The following is a 19679-nucleotide window of genomic DNA, read 5'->3' as shown; positions in this document are numbered from 1 at the left end:
GAGCGTTTGTGCTCTGCTGGCATCCTGCGTGGGGTGACCGCCCCGTTAGCGGGGTGCGTTTCTGGGTGCCCCGAACTGGTGGGAGAAGGAGCCTCCCTCGGCCGTAGGGACGGGGACTGCCCTGTAAGCCCGGGAGAAGCTGCCCCGGGGTCCCAGGCCCTTTGCAACGGAGGCGGAGGCTGGGGGTTCCCTGTAAGCAGGGAAGCTGTCTTTTGGCCGCTGCTTTTTGTGTGCCCGGCACCATTTGCCCGGTCTGTCCGCCTCTGCGATCCCCCGCAGCACCGGCTGGAAGTCCGCAGTGAGTCAGCGAGGTGAGAAAAGCCGCTCAAAGCGGGTTTTGCCGGGGTGAATTGGGTTGGGGGGGCAATGCGGGGAGGAATGCAAGGCCTTCCTTGGCTGGGTGGTTGCGTGACCCGTTCGTTTGTCGACGTCGGGTTTCCCTTTTTTTTCTGTTGTTGGGGCTTGCCGCACCGCGGGTCTGACGGTGTCGCCGCTGATGGTTCGGGAGCTGCTGCGAAAGAAAGAAGAAGCAGCGCGGAGGACCTGGCCGGCAGGAGCGAGCACGATGAGGTTGCTGCCGATTATCGATCTCCTTGACTTACCTTTTGTTCTTGGAAGCCTCGGTTCAAGTAAGTGTTCTGCTCTTTTTAGCTCCTTATTGACACCAGATACCTTTGAGAATAGAATTTATTCTCATGTTTTCTTGCAGCGACGTTTGCTTTTAATCTCTGGTGTGCACTGAGTTTTAGTTTTAAATGATGTTTCTGGTTCTTTGAAACGTCTTTCCTATTGTTTGAATTGTCAGCTACCCATTAGTTTCCTTTCTGCACCGGTAAGGAAAATCCTTTTATTGGAGCTGTGGGTTATACTGGCCTGTTTTTCGGTTCGTAGTCCTGATTGATATGGCACAGCTCTTCCCTTAATCTCGCCCACGTCCTCTGTCAGGCAGGGTCTGCTTTAGATTTTCAGTGAAGTACGCTGCCTCACTTCCAGGAACGCTTTTGCTGAGCTTTTCTTCCGTTGCAGTTTGTCCGCGCTGTCTGCCAAAGCTAGGTATTTATTTGGTTTTATGTGATGAATTGGGTACTCGGGGATAATTATATTTGCCTGGTTCCCCATCTACTGTTTGTGTTGTTTTCTCTTCTGGTGCTTTATCCTTCCTTTCTTTGAATGTGATTTTATTGGACTTTATGCATTAACGTGGCCCTGATCAGTGGGCCTGTGTGGTTGTGTGACTGTTTCAGAAATGAGTCCCGTTGTCTGATTCAGTTCTTCCTGGGGTGTCGAGTCACCGGAAGGCTTGCTTTGTAGGGCCTGGGACAGTATTTTGGGCAGTAGCCACGTGCACGGGGTCTGTTTCCAGCAATCCAGTGGTTGTAAGCATGTGGTGTTTGGGTGGCCAATGGCTACAATCTTTTCACACATCTCATAGCTTATTTAATGCTAGGAGTTGGACTATTTCTTTCTCCTCCCATTTTTGTGTGACATTGCTCCTCCTTTGTCTTATCTTACAAGCTCTCCTATTTAAATGTTCTGGCTTTTTAATGCGTTTTTTCTTTTTGCTTATAGGTGACAACAGTTACAGGCACTGGTTGTTTGGTTGAACTGTGAGACTTAGAGTGACTGGAGTGACTGCAAGGCTAGTTGTGAGCTTTGCGACAACATCTGCGCCCTTTAGGAGGGTTGCAGTAACCACAGGTCCGTCACATGGCTTGAAGCAACTGCGAGGCTTGTCATAGGGAGCGGAGCAGCTGCAGGACTTGTCGCAAGGCTTGGAGCAGCAACAGGGCTTGTCACAGGAGCCAGAGCAACCACAGGGCTGTAAAGGCTGCAGCCTGGCTGTTCTTCAACGTTGGGTAATCCTGCTTTGGTTTCAGTTTTTGGAACTGCGATTAAATTCACAGCTGCAGAAATCTAGATAGCAGTACTCAGTGCTTGTGTCTGTTGCCTAATGTACTCAATATTTTTAGAAAGAAGGAAAAAAAAAAAAAAAAAAAAAAAAAAAAAAAAGGTTGCCAAATACATAAAAAAAGAAATCAAGTTCCAAACTAGGGACGTCAGATGGGGCCTAGTTAGTTTCCATTTATCTCATGTACTTATGGAACAGATACATCTTCTAAATGAAGCTTATTAAGCAGTCTTTCAATGTTGTTGTACTTGACACGTATCCTCTCAAACAGTTTATAGACAGTGCTTGTCAAAAGTCAGAAAGAACTTTCTCTTATATCCTCCTGTCCCTCTGATAAAAGATGAGGGAAGGGGGAAAATAATGTGCAGTTCCTTGTGTGTCTGAGGTATGTTGCACTGGGAGTTGGGAAGGGAGTTGGTTAGTATCTCTGGCATGGCAGCATTGATGGACTAGAAAACTGAAATTTGTTAGACATAATTTACTTCACTTCCAGGTAGAGATGTAAGAAATTAAGGATATGTTGTCATATGGTTACAACTCTACAGCCAAAATCACTTCATCTTTCTGAAGCTGACTGCACATTCAAACTCAGGCAAGTTGCTTAAACACTCTGCTTTCATTAGCCTTGTGTCATACAATGGGGAGCTGATGGCCTTTTGCTTCTCCTGTAATCTCACCCAGCACACAGAGCAAAGTGACTGAGGAGGTGGGGTGGAAGTCCAGGTGCACTTTACAGGAGAGCCATGGCTGTTCCTGTGCAAGAGTTCTGATGGGGACCTGTTAATCTGTAACCTTCAGGCTTCTGCACAGTCCAACAGAACACTCAGGCATTCTGTTGGACTGTAGAATAGGCATCTGATAGAAGACAAAGCAAGAACTGTATTTTTTGACAGTAAAAACTGACATGTATGTTGGGGAGCTGGTTTCCATAAGAGAATGCATAATTTAGAAACTGTAAATTTCATAGTTTGCTCTTTCAGACCAGATGTCAGAATGTATAGCAAAGTTAAATATAAGGAAATTACTTAATTACAAGTGATAGCTTCTGTTGAATTTCTAAACCGCCTTGGATTGCATCTAGGAAAATGGAAAGTAAACTAGATTATTATAAGAAATAGTTTGCAGAGAAAAACCAGTCAAAGGCTGACTTTGAGTACTTTCAAATGGATATAAGGTAAAATGCCACAGCATAAAGCAAGGGATGAGTTATAGCCAGTGACAATCCCTATATATCATACTGTAAGCTTATCTTCAGTTTTGTCTTAAGTTCATTCTTTCTCACTGTTACTCCTTTCAATCACCTGTAAGAAGAGATGTTTTTTTACTGTCATGATAGTAAGAGTGAGCCTTTTGGTATTTGTAATGGCTTCTGAGATATTACAGCAGCAATCAATGTAAAACTGAGCATTAGGCACTGTCTATGTGCTTTCTTGGTAACTTATGCAGTTTCTTTATTGATGTTTCTGTAATAGTTGCTCTTATATAAGTAGACTTCATAAAATACTAAGAGAGGGGGAAGAGAGGAGGGGGAAAGATATTTTGGCCTGCTCTTTACCATGGCAAAGAAGAAATATCTGTGTTTTGGTGAAATTTAGAGCATCCTTCACACAGTGCTGAGTGGGGCAGTATAAAGTTGCTCCTGGCAGTAAAAATAAGTTGGTTTGTCAGTTGGTTGAGTTCTCATTATGACAATTACTATCCTGAGCTCTCTTTTCAGAAATGGCAAGTTATTTAGAGTACAAGTCTAATTAAAAGAAATAGGGTCATGATTATTAAATATATGTTGCATTTTTTTTGGAAAAAACTTTGGACCTATCGTTGCTTTTTTGTATTTTTTTTTTTATTCTTAGTTGAGAAACGTTAATTTTAAAGCTCTTTGTATATTATATTCTTCAATACACTTAATGAGGAATAACTTTCTAACAATATAGCAAGGCACTGTAAAAACTGAGGTCTGTAATGGCACTTTCAGGATGGTATATGACAGCAGTAAAATATTTACAGTCACATTTTTCATCCTTGTGATAGTGGTATATTGATTATATACAACAACAAAGCGGTAAGAAAGGATCAAGATTTTGTGAAGTACTTTATTTACTCAGCCTTCATATAATACTTACTCCCTTTACTCAAGAGCCCTATTCAGTCATTTAAATGGCTTTTTCTTTCTTTTTTTTTTTTTTTCCTCACATAATTTCCATGAGGTTATGTAAGCTGGTTTCACATCAAGCCACTCTACTTATGGAAAACTTAATTAGCACTGCCATGCTGGAGGGGGAAGAAAAACAATCCCACCTGGCAGTTGGTCTGTTTATTCTTTTCTTGTTCGCTAAAAGTTGAATGTTATGTGGCTGTCAGAACTTGGACCAGCGGACTGGAGGTTTGATTTGTTCTGTGGGGAGAGTTCACCTTCAGAGGGAAAGGAACAGTCATGAAATGGAGAATGATGGAAAACCTTTGCAGAGGAGAACTTTCATCTTGACTCCAGTTGAACTGAGGCTGCCTTACAACCTTGAATGTGAGAGTTTATATCTTTTCCACAGATAGATAATAGAAACAAACCCTGTAACTTTGGATGTTTTCCTCTTCCAGATGAAATCTCTCTTCTTTTTGGCATCTTACAAAGGTCTGATGGTTTTAAGCAACCACCTGAACTTTGAACTAGAGCTATGAGCATCTTTAGGTGATAACTTTGTGTCTTAATTTAATGGACAACAAGGGGAAATGAGGATGTTTAAATATGCCATATACTTACTAGGAGTAATGTGCAATGTTTCCCACTTCATTTGTCCTAGTGAATCACGAAAGAAAAGGAATAGAGAGTAAAGCATGAGATTAAATGCAGTAGCTATAAACTCAAGGTATGAGAAGGTGTTTAAAATCAATTTATTTTATTGAGCATAAAAAGTACACCTTGACATCTGCCAGTGAGATGAAAACTATGAAAAAGGATGTTGTACAAAACTGGTTACAGCAACTTCACTGCTTTAAAGAGGTTCTTAAGGAAGTCAGTTTTTAGCCAGCTGTAGGATATACAAAGTTTAGTGTAGGGTTTCCACTGATCTTGAAAGTCTATAGCACTGCTAGGAAAACTGTGCTGTCATTTTAGATCTCCCACAAAACCATAATTTAATTGGCTGTTATGCAAATAGAAAATATCATCAGGAAAAAAAGGGTGGCATGCACGGACTCATTGAGTAGAACTGCTCGGTGTTTTCTGGAGAGACAGCTGACACAATTCTCCAGTTTCTCTGAGGCCTCCTGGGCTGCAGAGCAGCACTTGATTAGAGCTGCCAATTCCATTCTGAAGCTGGTCAGCATATGTGTAATAGATGCAAGCTATTTGTTAGCATATGCTGGATGTTTGTTTTCCTCAGAGATTCTGTAGAGTATTTTAGGAAGATTTTCTTTGAAGCCAAAAAGAATAATACCAGCTTAGAAAACCTTTGGAATTTGCACTGCAGAAATAAGTGTCTTCTACTTCCCATTCGCTGGTGGTAAGCAGCAACAAGGCAATTTTTTTGAAAATACAGGGTAAACATGATTTTATTTAGCTTAATATTTTGTTTTCAGGTAACACATGTATATTGCACTCCTACAATGTAATGGGACTCTGGAGGCTCCTTAGTAACTCTAGAGAGATTGCATACCAGTGTTAGCATGGGTTTCGAATGAATAGCACTATATATTTTATATAAGGCATTCTTCAGGATGGTGATGGGTGTGAGTAGTGGATATTATGAGCCTAGTAAACTGTGTAAAAGTTAACAATTTTAACTTGAAATAGGAAAAAAAAGTAACAGATACATGAAACTTAATTCTTGCAGGAAAAACAAACAAACAAACAAAAAAAAAAACAACAAACCAAAACAAAAAACAACTTTGTTTCATTCATAATCAAATTGCTTTGACCCCCAAATTATTATTCATTTGTGTAGATTTATTCCTGTGTTTGAGCTTTTGGAACTAGGGAACCTTAACTAGTTTTCATTGCATTGAGCTTTATCATGCACTTCAAAAGAACTGTAGTGGGTATTGATTTTTACCTATTATGTGTACAAAAAACTGTAACTATGGGAATTACTGTTTGCAAATAGGCAGAAAGAAATGTTTTCTCTGAGAAATAAAAAGCAAATGAAAGGGATGGAAATGACCTGCAATTTACTGAGGCAAAGCATAAAAGAATCCAGGAGATCTAATTGCTAGCAAAGACAAGAGCTCTGTTCCCACTTATGACCTTGCTTGTTTTCACTGTTATTCTTTATTGAATCTTCAGTGTTTGGCTTCCAAGAGTTTCTGAAGATATGGGATAACAAAGTGAGATTTAACATGGGTTTCAAATATCATTTGATGGATGGAAGTGATTTGCATTGCTTTGCTTAACACATCAAACACATATTTTTGCTTAGTTTCTGAAAAATAGAAACACAGAATTATAGTATGGCCTGGGTTGAAAAGGAACGCAATGATCATCCAGTTCCAAACCCCTGCTATGTGCAGGGTTGCCAACCACCAGCCCAGGCTGCCCAGAGCCACATCTAGCCTGGCCTTGAATGCCTCCAGGGATGGGGCATCCACAACCTCCTTGGGCAACCTGTTCCAGTATATAGGAACAGCACAAACAACAAGCACAACAAACAGAAATGGCATATTCAGTTTTTAGGAAAATTGAATGGGAATTTATTCACATCATGCTATTTTGAATTGCCAGTGATGCAGTATACCAGAAGTTCTGCCATATCTATTGATTATGCTGGCAGATGATTAACCATTACAAATAATTGGGTCAAGAAAGTCCACTGAAAAATTCTCCTGCATACTTTTCAGCTGACATTACTGATGCTTTATCTTAGAGGGAAAATCTTAAGGGCGAAAAATCCATTTTCAAAGATTCCTGCTTCATGCATTAAAATTGGTCATATACATTTACTTTGTGTGTGTAAATTTAATGAAGCTCCAATGTAATGTAAATTTATGCCAAAAGGTAAATTGTATTATATATATGTATATGTAGAGAGAGAGGGAGAGAGATCCTGGAAGGGGATGAATGCTGCATTTTGACTGTGCAAGGCTTAAGATGATTGTACTTAATTTTTCTAGTGTCAGTTTTGTAGAATCTCTTTCTGTTGCTTGAAAGAGTATCACGATTTAAGAGCGCGACGTGTGATCTCCTCAGAGTGCCTGCAGGGAGATCCCAGTCTGGGTTTCTGTTTCTGCTGTTAAAAAGGAAATTTAGTGGAGAATATCTTCATGCGGGAGGGAAACTGACTTGGCAGGAAGGCAGGAGAGGTCCTGTTCAATAGAAAAGCAGCCAGCAGGGAAAAGGTGGAAAACGAGCACAGGTCGCAAGAAAAAGCCCACTATGCTGTGTTGTCCAGTTGCTATGAATAGCTCCTCTCCTCGTGCACCCGTGTTCATGCTCGCACCACAAGTGCTGCCCTGCTCGTTCAGCTCAGTGCTTCCCTGCTGTGCGGGTGGAGCGGCACCCAGTGGTGGGACACAGAGCACCTGCTGGCACTGCCACGTGCAGCGAGCCCACGTGGCTGCAGCGCGAGCGATCCTGAACTTGTAGGAAAAGTTAGCCTGGAGGATGTATTGCTTACAGACTCCCGGCCTTGTTTGTTTGTTTGTTTTCATTGTTGTTTTTTTTTTCCTCCTGCTTCTTCCCCAGCGTTTTTTAATTTATTTTACTTTGTGCTTTAGAAAGCCAATGGTCAGACTGGTTCCGGGAGGACGGCAGGGCACGCGCTGCAGGCGTGCGGGAAGCCTACAAAGTGCTGGAAGGTTCCAGAGCGCTGGGGCGGCCGCCAGGGGGCGCCACGGGCGCGCTCGTGCTGCGCGTGAGAGCGTTGGCTTGCTGCTGCCTTAGCTCTGCCCTCACAGCCGGGCTGAAGGGAGGTGAAGCGCTGCTTGCTGTAGCAAAGCGTGCTCGGTTAAATTCTTCCCTTTTTCCTCAAGCAAAACGGATGTCTGATGGAGAATGTATAAGTCTGAGTAATGCACGTGGCCGTGCATCGCAGGTGAGAAGGATTTCTCTTGAATTACTATCCTAAGCCTGTTTTCGGTGTTGGCGCCGTGCTGCAGCTGGCCAGTAGGCTCGGCGTCACTCCTAGCCGTGTTTTTATTGCCACTCAATTAACTCTGAGGTAATCGGGTTTACTTTCTTGTTTTTAAGTGCAGGTTATCTCGTTTGTGATGGATCATCTCTGAACGAATGTGAAGAATTAATTGCATAATAAACTAGCTCTGATCTGGGTATAATTTAGTTACACCTGTGCTGTGGGAACTCTGTGCAGAATTTCTGCATTAGATGTAGCAGCACCTGTATCTTAACCTGCTTTAATTACAGAAGTAGCCACTTGCTATTGCAGTGTAAACTTAGATGATGCAGTGTGATTTTTGGACCAAAAATCATGAGTGTATCTTTGCATTTAATTCCAGCTACTAGGAAACAGCAAGGACTGTGGTACAAATACAGGGCTATGTATGCTGCAGTGCTTTCTGTTTGGGTAACAGCATCACATGGGACAGTCTCATGGTGTCATCTTATTTGTAGTGCATATGTTACCTCAGCAGGAATTAAATTCCCAGAAAATAAGAAAAAAGCAAAATGCAGACTAGAATTAGTGAGAACACAGTTCTGAAAGCAGTCATTTTTGAAATTACCCCGTCATCTGTAAAAATTAATCAGTCTTTTTTTCTTGTTACGTGTTCTTTTGCCTGTAAGAATGCTCATCTCTTGCCTTTCCGGATGCATCGTGTTTTGATGTCTGTTGCAGTATCAGGTGGTGATCTGGTGTTATTTCCAGTTGATAGAAGGGGATAAAGTGGTTGTGTAATGCATTATTATTATAAAAAATGCACAAACGTGCCCATTGAGGTTCCGTGCAGCGAGGAGGTTCTGGGGGTGAGAAGTTTGTTCCTACTGAACAGGCACAAAAGAGTGAATGTATTGTCACAGCAAGCGCCATTTTGTTTACTGTTCATGCTGAATAATTGCATGCACATCAGAAATTGCTTTCTCGGTACTGTTACATGTAGTTCAGCTGTGACCTGAAAACCCTAAGACAGGTAAGTGGGGCAGGGTTGACTCCGGCTAACAGATGTGGTATGATTGTCCACAAAGGCAATATCAGTAGCAAGACACTTAATAGTTGGAGGTGCTGTGCTAGAGTAACGAAGAGATTATTTGTCACATAGTTACCACAGTGAACAGGTTCTCCAGTTTTTTCAGCTTCCATAGCTCTCTGAGTATTTGACTTTCTGAAACAGTTGAGAGCAGGGGAGAGCACAGAACCAGGCAGTGGGGTGGTGGAACTGCAGTGCTGCTGCCTGGTTATGATACCCATGTGGTTGGCTAGCTAAGAACAACTGGTTAAATATGGTCCTATGGCAAATAATTGTCTGCTCTTTCTTCTTTACAATCTTAACAACACATACAAGCTTCCTGTAGTGTTAGTTCTGCTTCAGCAATTGAGTACCACTGCATGTGTGTTTAGAACACGTTGTTCTTGTAAGGTGTCTGTGCTGTGGAACCATCCCTCCCAAGAATGGAACCGGCTGCTAGACTCATTTAAAGTTCAGAAATAGTTCACAAGTTGAAACTGTGTAGGTAGTTGTAAGCCATTAAAAATAAATGTGTGAAACAGTTACTGACTTCAAACAGCTAAAATTCTTTGAGACTTAAGCAGCCAGAATCTGATCTTGTGTAGAACAATGTGAAGATTGTAATATTTTTTATTTATTTTTTTTCCAGTGAAGACTGGCTGTCACGTACATAAAGCTGATGTGCTGAATAGCCCAAGTTTATAGAAGGCAGGAGTCTGCTCAGTGAAGTGGAAGTAGAAGTACCTTCTTGATATATTTCAAAGCAATTATTGGAGTTTTTCTTAATTTTTCTACACTTTTCAATTCCGGTAACTGGGGACTTAAACTGAACAGTTGTGTGCAATTATGCCATAGCACTACCCAATTAACCACCCAAGGTAGCACAGCTCCCAAGTATATTGAAATGATACGTCTCAGCAGCAGTCCACATCCGTTAACCAGGGGGCTGTAGCATTGTTCCTTTGGAGAGGCAAATCCATTTTATGTTGCCTGTGTGCTGTTCTAAAGAACGGGATTTTTCTTTGTGTCACGTGCTCGTTCTAATGATGAGTCTATTTGTGCCAATTACTTGAGACTATGAAGTCTTTTTTCTGTTTTTCCCTTGTGTGGTGTGTTCCTTCTTTCTCCCGAGTGAAAGTACATTTAGATGGTGCCATTTCAATTCCTTTTATCATCTGAAACAGCATTTGGCTTCATGTGCTCTTCTCCAGCAGTAACCAAATTGCTTTGTGCTTGTTCGCTATCTTGGCCCAAGTCTTCCTTCTGATTGTGTGCTTGGGGTGGTTGTACTGTCATCAGTTTTGTAATGTCCTGGCCATGAGAAAAGAAAACTGTTCCTTCAAGGTTGTTACATGTGCCCACTTTTAACTGATTGATCTTATTATTTTCAGCAGCCCTAGAAACTTGTAGTGCAAGTATTTTGGTATCAAATGATAAAAGCAGTGTCCCTTTAGTTTTCTCCAAACTATGCTGTATCTTGTTATCAAGTTCTCTTTGTATCTGGGGTCACCAAGGGGTATTGTCAGGTGACATTGCCAAAGCAGTCATCTCTGGCTGTGGATCGCTGTCAGCAAACACTGCAAATTTGATTTTCCGTGTGGCTGAGCAGCATCAGCTGGCTTTTGTCATTATTGCCGGAACCATTTACAGGCATCAAGGATAGCACTGGCTGCGTTCCATTGCTGGCATTGGAACTGTTTCCTGCTATTGCAATTCTTCAGTCATTCATCCTCACAAATGTTTCTCCACCATGCGTATTGAAACAGCAGCAATGCAAAGCACCATTCCCTACTGACACTGCAGTCTCTTGTGCAACAGTTTTGAGAGCAGTTCCTGCTTGTTTCTCATCACTTGCAGAATTGTGTAGGATATGCCATCCTTGTCTGTTGTCAGCCTCTGGTAGTGACAGTCTTCCACACTGTTAGCAGTGTTCTTAACACTTTTCAACTAGGAGAAAAAGCAACTGATTCACTAGAAAAATCAGGGGCTTCTGTGGTGGATAGATTGCCCATGCATTTCCCTGTGAAGAAGCTGAGATTCCATCCCATCTTTTTCCCTCACCTAGATTTTGCTCCTTTATGTTCTGGAGGTGTTTTGGGTTGTAGAGAGACATTTGGTTTTGTGCTACTATCAGATAGATATGATTCCAATTTTCATAATGGAGATGGAGTGCTCACATCTGTGCAGCATTCCTCTCACTGATTACGGCTGATGCATTAGGAAAGACTGAGTCTTAGAGGTGTTGGGACTGTTAAGAGAATAGGTGGTCTGGTGAAATTGCCTTTCCATTCAGCTTAGCTTTTGCATGGTGGACTGTTGAGACTTGTTTATCTGATGAAGCTTAAAGTAAATGGACAAACTGACTTCTTTTGTGTTTTTTCTTCCATCTGTCATCACAGAAAATGTTTATGACAGATATAGAAAAGACTTTCTGCATTGCTTTTCCAGCTTACTTTGAGTTGGAGTGCATACTATTGACTCAGTGTTGCTACAAATAGTGTTCTCTAACAATTTAATAAGTCTTACATAAGAGATTAAATTGCTTTAATTGTCAGAGAAAATCATTCTAATTGATAAATATTTTGATTTCCTCACTCTGTTTTATTGTTGACAGGGTGTAGTCTTAGATGTAATCTATTTTAGCATTACAATTTTGCAGCCACCATCAATAAACCTGGTTTCAAAGGGGGCATGTTTGAGTATCAGTTTATTATGCCTTAGATGATGACTTTTGAATGGTCAGTGCAAAAGCCTTTTTTGTTTGTTTTGTTTTCCCAACAGTGAGTGATGGTAAGCTATTAAGGGATGTTAAATCCGACCTACCTCACTAGTCACAAATCTGCAGAATCTCAGCATTCTGCCACCACTTCAAAGGAAAGAATTGAGAAGTAGGCACAAAATCTGTGTGTGCAAGCAACTCTTCTGTGATTACTCATCAAACTTCTGTTAAGTCAGAGTCTCTGGAACCCTTTGCCCTTTCACTTTTTGCCCTGGTCAGAGAAAAGCCATTCACTGTTAGCAGGATTGTGGTAGTGCTTTGTGAAACTATAATAATTTGAGGCCAACAGCATTGGTTTTAGAGAGCTACTGTGGCAAACAATAATTACAGGGATTTTGTTTGTTTTCAAATAATTATGCAATGGGTACATTTCTTTTAGAAGACTTTTTTTTTTTTTTTTTCTTCTGTGTATTGAACTTCATGCCTATAACAGCATGTCAGTAAAATCATTCAGCTTTTGTAATGCTCTCCTTTCCTACACAAAACTTAGCATTGTAATTACATGTACTTTAATGGTTCCATTAGTGAGAGAGTGTACTTTGTGCATTCTGGTACAGTTTAACTATCTTGTACATTGGGACTGCAACATGAAGTACTCAGAACACCTCTCTCTTGCCTTCCACCCGTTGCAGGTCACAGGCAGAATGTGTTTGCATATCATATGAATAGTGTGTCTTTGTTGGCATGAAATTCAACTGAGTAAAGAATGCTAACTGTCATGATGTGTGTAGCTCAATTGTGTTTCAATGGAAAAACTGGTGTAAGGTAAGGTAGAGGCCTTGGAGTTCCTGTTTTATAGCTGCTGCTCCTCCTTGTGACCTGGGCTTGAAATAGAATAGCTCCCATCTTCCAGCATTTACTACCAAGATATTCTGCTTCTATGTAGAGGGAGGAGCCATCTTGTCTTTTGAAGGAGCTTCTCCAGGGGCTTTTGAAGCCATTCCAATAGTCCATTTATTGTTGCCTTCTTCATTGAGTTTCCTGTATATGTAATTCAGTGATCTATGCAGAAAATGATGTGATTAATTTGAGAATATTTGAGTAGAAAGGTTCCCATTTCCCTTCATTTGGCTTTAGGTCATAAGCATACAGCTTTCTTTTGATCAATTGATCAAGCAAAGCAAGTATTTCCTCTTTAATGTTTTAATAGATGAATTAAGAGCTTTGATTATTGCAAGATTAGCATGACAATCAGCTTTGAATATTGATTTTAGAAGTGTATTATTCTTTTAATGTAGCTACACATCAATGAATTTCATTAAGTAGTAGTTGATCTTACAGGTTGGCACGCAAAAAATGTATATATGAAACAAGCTATCTTACAATGACAAGTAATGCTTTTGTGCTTTATTTTGCGACCTAATAGATATAGTCCTGGAAGCAGTAATTGATGGAATTCCTTTAAATAAATAAAAAGAAAAAAAGCTCAATAGGGAAAGAAAGCAGAAAGAAACAAAATGAGTGCACTTATTAAAACTCAGGAAACTACCAGTTGCCACCAGACATCTCTCAGCAGTTTGGTGGGTGCTTAGAAGCAATAGCACTGCAGCAAACAGGTTTCATATAAATGGTGACTAGTGAAATATTCATGTTTGCTTATGGTGCTGATAGAACTTTTTGCAAAAGCAAAGTGTGAATCGTTGTAGTGTTCGTTTCTCATTAATGATCTCATTAACCTATTTCTTTCTTCATCAAAGCACTTCTTACTAAACAACATTTGTGAATATAGGGGGCTGTCTTCTGTGCCAGCAATATTTTAGCTGTTTTTAACTCACTAAATATAACTGTTTAGTGTAAGTTCTTGTGTATGGACTTGGGAGGTTGCAGTGTTGCACAGGGTTCTAACCAGGCATTCAGGCCAGCAGTACTTCTTACAGAACTCTTTTATGGGACTAAACAGCCTGTCTTCTTTACTAAGTGTTTTGAGAACCGCATTGCATCACATTGAATTACATACTGAACAGCACAGCACTTCATTCTCCTTCAGTCTAGCAATTTAAGTTTCATACTGCCATGAGTTTATAGCTCAAACTTCAGTTTGAAATGTTTGGAAGTGTTAGTTTTATATTTTGTCTTCCTCTTAAAATGTTTTTCTGTCACAGATATTTTACTTCTGTCCCTCTTCATTGCCTTCAGCCCAGAGATGTCATTTGGGAATGAAATGAATTTAGTTTTTTCCACTTGAATCCTGTGATAGGTTGTAACAATCAGTCTGTACAGACAGTGCGCGATTCAAGCATCAAAGGAGGCAGTCAGCCAGACACTGATTTTTTTTTTAAAATCTAAAATCTGCACTATGAAAAATGGATAATTCCTGAATACTGGTGAGATTAGATGAAGACCAGAGAGCATAATTGTCTTTTGCTGAGTTTATTTCTGAAACGTCACCATGAGGTTGTCAGGGTGAAACTGATTGCTTCCTAAAAGAAGCTTTCCTCAAAGTCAGTGCGAGGGACAGGATGTTTCAAGCGCCGGGAGAAACCAGAATGAGTCTCATTCTTGTAAGCATTCTTCAGACACTTTTCTTATATGCTCATGATGTCATAAATATTTAAATACCTCAAAGATTCATTTAGCAATAGGAAAGCCTTCTTGGTAGGATTCATTTCTCCCTGGATGTTAGCTTTAAATATATTTTACTCAATTTTTCATTGTTTAATTCAACATAAACAAACGCACACTGATAAACCAAATGGTCGTCCTCACGAAAGGAAGACATGCTGACTTTCAGCATAACCAGAAATGAATACAGTACTATCATTGGGCATTAGGTTCAGTATTTCAACAAACTGGGGAGTTACGTGTTTCTTGGGCTTACAGTTGTTTGTTTTTTGTTTTTTTTTTTCTTTATAGAGCTGAAGAAACTCAGTAGCTTTAGCACCATGTCAGCTTTGTTGAGAGATACATCATACATAGAAGTTGTGGACCCTAGCGACTAATCCTTATTTTAGAATGTATTTGTCTGCTTTCTACCATGTTACCTCTTGATTAGTTTCTTGTTTATTGTTTTATTGAGTAATATTATTAAGCATGAAGTATTTATTGAACTGCTATCTTTAATAATTAAATTACCATTCACTTTGAAGTATCTGAAGCTCTCAGGTGAGATATGCTGCATCTAAAACAGGTGCCAGTAGCTTCTACTGACCCTCATGTCAATGTCAGAGTAATTTCTAATGGTTGTAAACTTTCTAAATTTAAAATCATATTTTAGATCATGCACTGATTCTCACAGCAGAATTTTTAAAAAATACATTTCAAAATACAGTTTGCTGAAGAGATTTTTGTAGGAATGAATCCTGACAAAGTACAATAATCAGAGATTATCTGTATATTGAAGTAATAGCTCCAAGTTATTACTAATCTGAAAAGCACTATGCAGGATGTGAGGGTGGAAACTCTTTTAAGACTGTGATGCATTTGCAGTCTGTTAATTACAAGATGCATTACTCACATGAAGGAATTATGTACTGCTGTCCATCATTCACACTTGCTGCTTTAAAGGTACACAGCATATCCATCATATCTGTATATGCTTTACCTATTCAATTATAAAACTTCACAGAAACTCTTGTATGTGTACTATTAAACACAACTACCACGCATACATTAATCAGTTGGTGTGATCAGTCCAGCAAAAGTTTATTCATTGTGTGTTTATATGGTGTTATAACATCTAAATTTACAACTTTATTAGCAAGCCATAAAATCAAAGAGATGTGAGGTGATGTTCTTTGTAGTGGACCGGCTTTGGTAAAATGCAAAGCCCAGATCCGTTGTCTATGTTTTGCTGTTGGCATTATTTTAGGCAACTAATTACTAAGAAAGAAGGAGTTAAAGGATGGTATTAAAATACCAGAATTTAACTGTGAAATATAAAGGAAGTAAAATGGCAGTCTCTTATTGCAGCAGTGTTAGTCACAAAGCAGCAAAAGGAGTTCTACAAATGCAGTAGTTGTCAGGAACTAAGACAAAAAGCAGTCTTTTTCAGGGGCAGATGTAGTCAATCATCCCTTTCCAGGTAGAATGTGATATGCCGCATGTATTTACATGTAATAAAAAATATTTATTAAAAACATGAAATCTGGACAGTTAGAATATGTATTTTGAAGAGCTGGAGTTGGTGTAATTCTATGACTAGTAGTGGAAATCCCCCTCTAAAGCTGTTTCTCTTAAGCTATATTCTATGTCTAAATAGAGTAAAATTAGTTGCATTGACAGTAAATGCATCAAAATGTATACATATTTATTCTGGCTTGCTTTATTTTTTTTCCAGAATGGTTTTAGGATTTACTTTTTTTCTTCCAGTTTCCTGCTGCCTTATGTTACTGCAGTTTTGAAAGTCTGACCATAGTAACAAACGTTGCACATTGAGTGGGGTGAGATTGGTGGTCCTTGTCAATCTCCATTGCCAGCTGAGTTCCGCAGGGTACAGGTGGCTTGCCAGCAATATTCTGCACTGGGGCTAATGTGGGTTTCATCTTTTTTGACAGTTTGGATTTTTTGGGAGGAATGTTGCCAAGAATGAATTACGTCATCAGGAAATTATGGGGCTTGTTTGTTGGTTTGTTTGTTTTTTTGGTAATGTACACGGAGTAGTAGAAAGCACTTAAATTATCCTTTAAGATTATCTTAAGCTGATGCAGAAATCTGGGCAAAGCCAGTGTTATGAAGTAGAAAGGTGGCATCATGTGTTTCTTCGGTGTGTTTGGGGAGGCTTAATCCTGGCTGGTGTGAGAAAGTCCTTTCAGGTTGCAGGAGGGCTCCATGTAATGAGTTGCGGGGTCCTTTCCCAGGGCTTACAAAGAGAAACACACCTATAAAACATGAAAACGGAGTGAGAATCTCAAGTTTTCTGAAGTGCATTGGTAGATTTCCTCATGCTTTTACCTCTGGAAGCATTTGGAATTCCAAGTGGAAATCTTATATGAGGAACATGTTTTTGGTGTGGTACACCCCCATAAATGTCTTTGTCTGTGGTGAACAAATTAGATACCATTTTATCTCAGACCGCCTTACAATGAAACACTCTTTTGAAGACAGAAGATACTATAAAATAAAACCATGTACAGAAAACTCTAATTTTTCTATATTTGAGATCAAACAAAATATTTCAAGATAGCAGCCCAGTGCATGGTTTCATTGAAACTATATTTCCTGTTCCTTCCTATCCTTTAACTAGGTGGGCAGAGCTTCCCTGATGCTTGCAGTGTGCTGGAGTAAGAGCTTTTTTCCTGAATGTTACATGGGGGAAAGGGGAGACATGGAACAGAATTTGCTCAGATATGAGTGCTTTGGGGATGGGAGGAATGTGAAGTGCACATTTTACAGGTCAGCAGTCTTTCAAAAAACATTTTTCTCCCCTGTTTTATGCACTACATTGTTCTTAAAATTATTTTCAGGTCCACTTGAAATGTAGCATGTAAAACCCAGGTCTGTGAACTTGTTTCTCTGTTGCCAGCACTTCCGTGCTTTTAAACTATGAATTTGAAAACAGCGTGTTAAAAGCTGTCTGTTTTGGTGAATGCTTTCATTGTTGTATACAGAAACAAACCAATATGCAAGAATCTTTGACAACAAAACTCAATTATCTTTAGCAAATTTCTGCACATTTTTAAAGGCTGTGAAGCCCTGTGTGGGCCTTGAAGTGTTTCTCTACCTGGAGCTAATTATACTTCTGTGCAGTATAATTAGGATGGGTTCTGCAGTATGAGTGCCCAGGGAAACTGCTTTGGGGTCACCTTGACTGATGCAGTTTCAATAGGAACTTTCTCAGGTACGAGGGCTGGATAAGAGCTGTTTAACTGAGCCAGTGGTAGTATTTCCCTGCTTCCATATTTCACCTTTAGAATGTTCAGGCTTGGTTGCCTTCTGGGTCTTGAATTCCTGCTGTGCCTTTTTGTTGTATATTACAATGCTGCTAATATATCATGCTTTTTAAATTTCTTTATATATATATATTTATATTTTAAAGTCATGCTGTCAAATATTGGGACTTAAGAAATAGAGCTTGCATCTAGATAAAAAAGTATTTAGTATTGCAAGCCTCAGAGGCTGTGCCTTCTCTGCCAGCGTGTTGCTACTCTGTCAAGAGCTGCAGCTGACTGATTTCACGGAATTTATTTTTTATTTATTTTCCATTGGTGGACTGGAGCTTTGGTCTGCCTTAATGTAATTCATTCACATGAAAGAGGGGAAAATGGAATGTAAAATGTTTTCCTAAATGGCCACTAACAATTTTCTTGCTGAAACATGTCAACCTCTCTGTTACGTGCCTTAAGATGTCTGCTGTCTGCTCAGTTCCTATCAAGTCTGTATTCTTGATACTAACCAGTAGCAAGCTTCTTCCCACAAGTGCTTTGTGTTTGCCACTGTTGCATACAGGAACTTTGTTGCTCTTCTTGATGGGGAGAAAGCAATGTAATAGGTATGACTATGGGCTTTGCTGAGGTTTAAGGCTGTCTTTGGATCTTGGACTTTGTTGATAGTATCTCCAAACACAGTCTCATTAGACAGCTAAAAGTGATTGTGAGCCTTTTTACTTCATGGAATGTGTTGTAAGGTGTCACGGGAAGTCATCTGCACACTCAGTAGGTGGCAATTTCTGCTGTCGTTATTGCAGTTAACTTCATTGCTTTTTACATATATTAGGAGAGGTTTTTGTAAGAGACAAATTTAAACACAAAATCTGTAATACATCTGGTGGTACCTCTTGTGATAGATGACCCATTGGCACATGCAAAGACTTCGATGTCAGTCTTGTCAAGACTGATGATTGCCAATTGAATTTGAATTTAGCACAGGAGTAAGGAAAGGTACTTGGCAGCATGATTAATTACAACTGATAGGAATCAATAATCCTCTGCCAGTTTCTGTATACATTCTTATTGGAGTTATTAATCTACATAGCCCACAATATTTTATAGTATTATATGTGGGAATAGGAAAGGGATGCGTGAATGTGGTTTAAAAATGTAGGTGCGTGATAGGATCTTGTAACTAACAACTACTTAAGCATGCTGTTGAAAACAGTTAACTGTGTCATTCTCCAAGAAAGAGCCATATTCCTGGAAGAAATTAGGTAAATTTAAACTGAGAACAGCAAGAAAATAACATCAGTACTGTAATGATCTGTATTTTTGTTCTTTCTTGAAATAGAATGGATCATCAGAGATCCAGCAGATTTTTGACTAATAATTCATAGAGGAAGATATATTTTAATGACACTTAGCTTCAGTCTTCTTTGGGAGGCGGAGGAGGAAACTAATCAAATTTCATCTGTCTTTCTACAGCTAAAAAAATTATTTCAGGATTCTAAGAACGATAATAACATAATTTTAATAAGTATTGTGCTTTGTGTTTTACCAGTGTAATAGCAATGGATTGTTTGCATTGTAAGACTGTGCCTCATTGTAAGATAAAGCCCTTGAGAGAAGCTTTCCCTGGATATTTTTACATTAGTTCTGATTATTTTCAGCCCTGCTGTTTGAATTTCCTTTTGGCATCTTATTTCAGCCTAGTGTTCCTAAAGTGCTTTCAAACAGAGTGCACTGGAGAGAGATTTAATATTTCAGAAATGGTACTTAAATTTATTTGTACAGTCCTGAGCAGAGCACTCATATACCAGGGAGCATACGGAAAGAAGAAGGTTCTTTTGTTAAAATTCTGCTTCCGAATTGGGAAGAAAAAAATCCTTGCTGGGTTTCTTCAGCTCTAAGTGAACTCTTCCACCTCTCTGCCAGCAACGCTGGCCTGCTGGAGATCACTTCTTCTGAAGAGTGTGAACATTCTCCTGTGTAGTGAATTTCCATTGAAGAGCTCTTAAACATTGGGAGCCTAGTCCTATTATTTTTCTGCTACATTATTGTAACAAAAACAGGTTTT

At 39.6% G+C, this 19679-nt stretch overlaps 1 protein-coding gene across 7 annotated transcripts in view; it reads left to right on the top strand.

Annotated features, from left to right (window-relative positions):
• Positions 1–405: 405 nt before the first annotated feature.
• The window catches only part of LOC140253806 (protein FAM13A-like), a 205333-nt gene continuing 186059 nt past the window's right edge, over positions 406–19679 (top strand). For 2 of the 7 annotated variants that reach the window (XR_011904005.1, XR_011904004.1), the window contains exon 1: positions 406–629. The gene's annotated coding sequence lies outside the window, so the exon portion shown is untranslated. The remainder of the gene's footprint in view (positions 630–19679) is intronic. The other 5 variants (XR_011904008.1, XR_011904009.1, XR_011904006.1 and 2 more) reach the window with 4 other exon arrangements.

The sequence above is a fragment of the Excalfactoria chinensis genome, chromosome 6, assembly GCF_039878825.1.
Source record: "Excalfactoria chinensis isolate bCotChi1 chromosome 6, bCotChi1.hap2, whole genome shotgun sequence".
Taxonomy (NCBI): domain Eukaryota; kingdom Metazoa; phylum Chordata; class Aves; order Galliformes; family Phasianidae; genus Excalfactoria; species Excalfactoria chinensis.
This window is presented reverse-complemented; position numbering and strand designations above follow the sequence as displayed.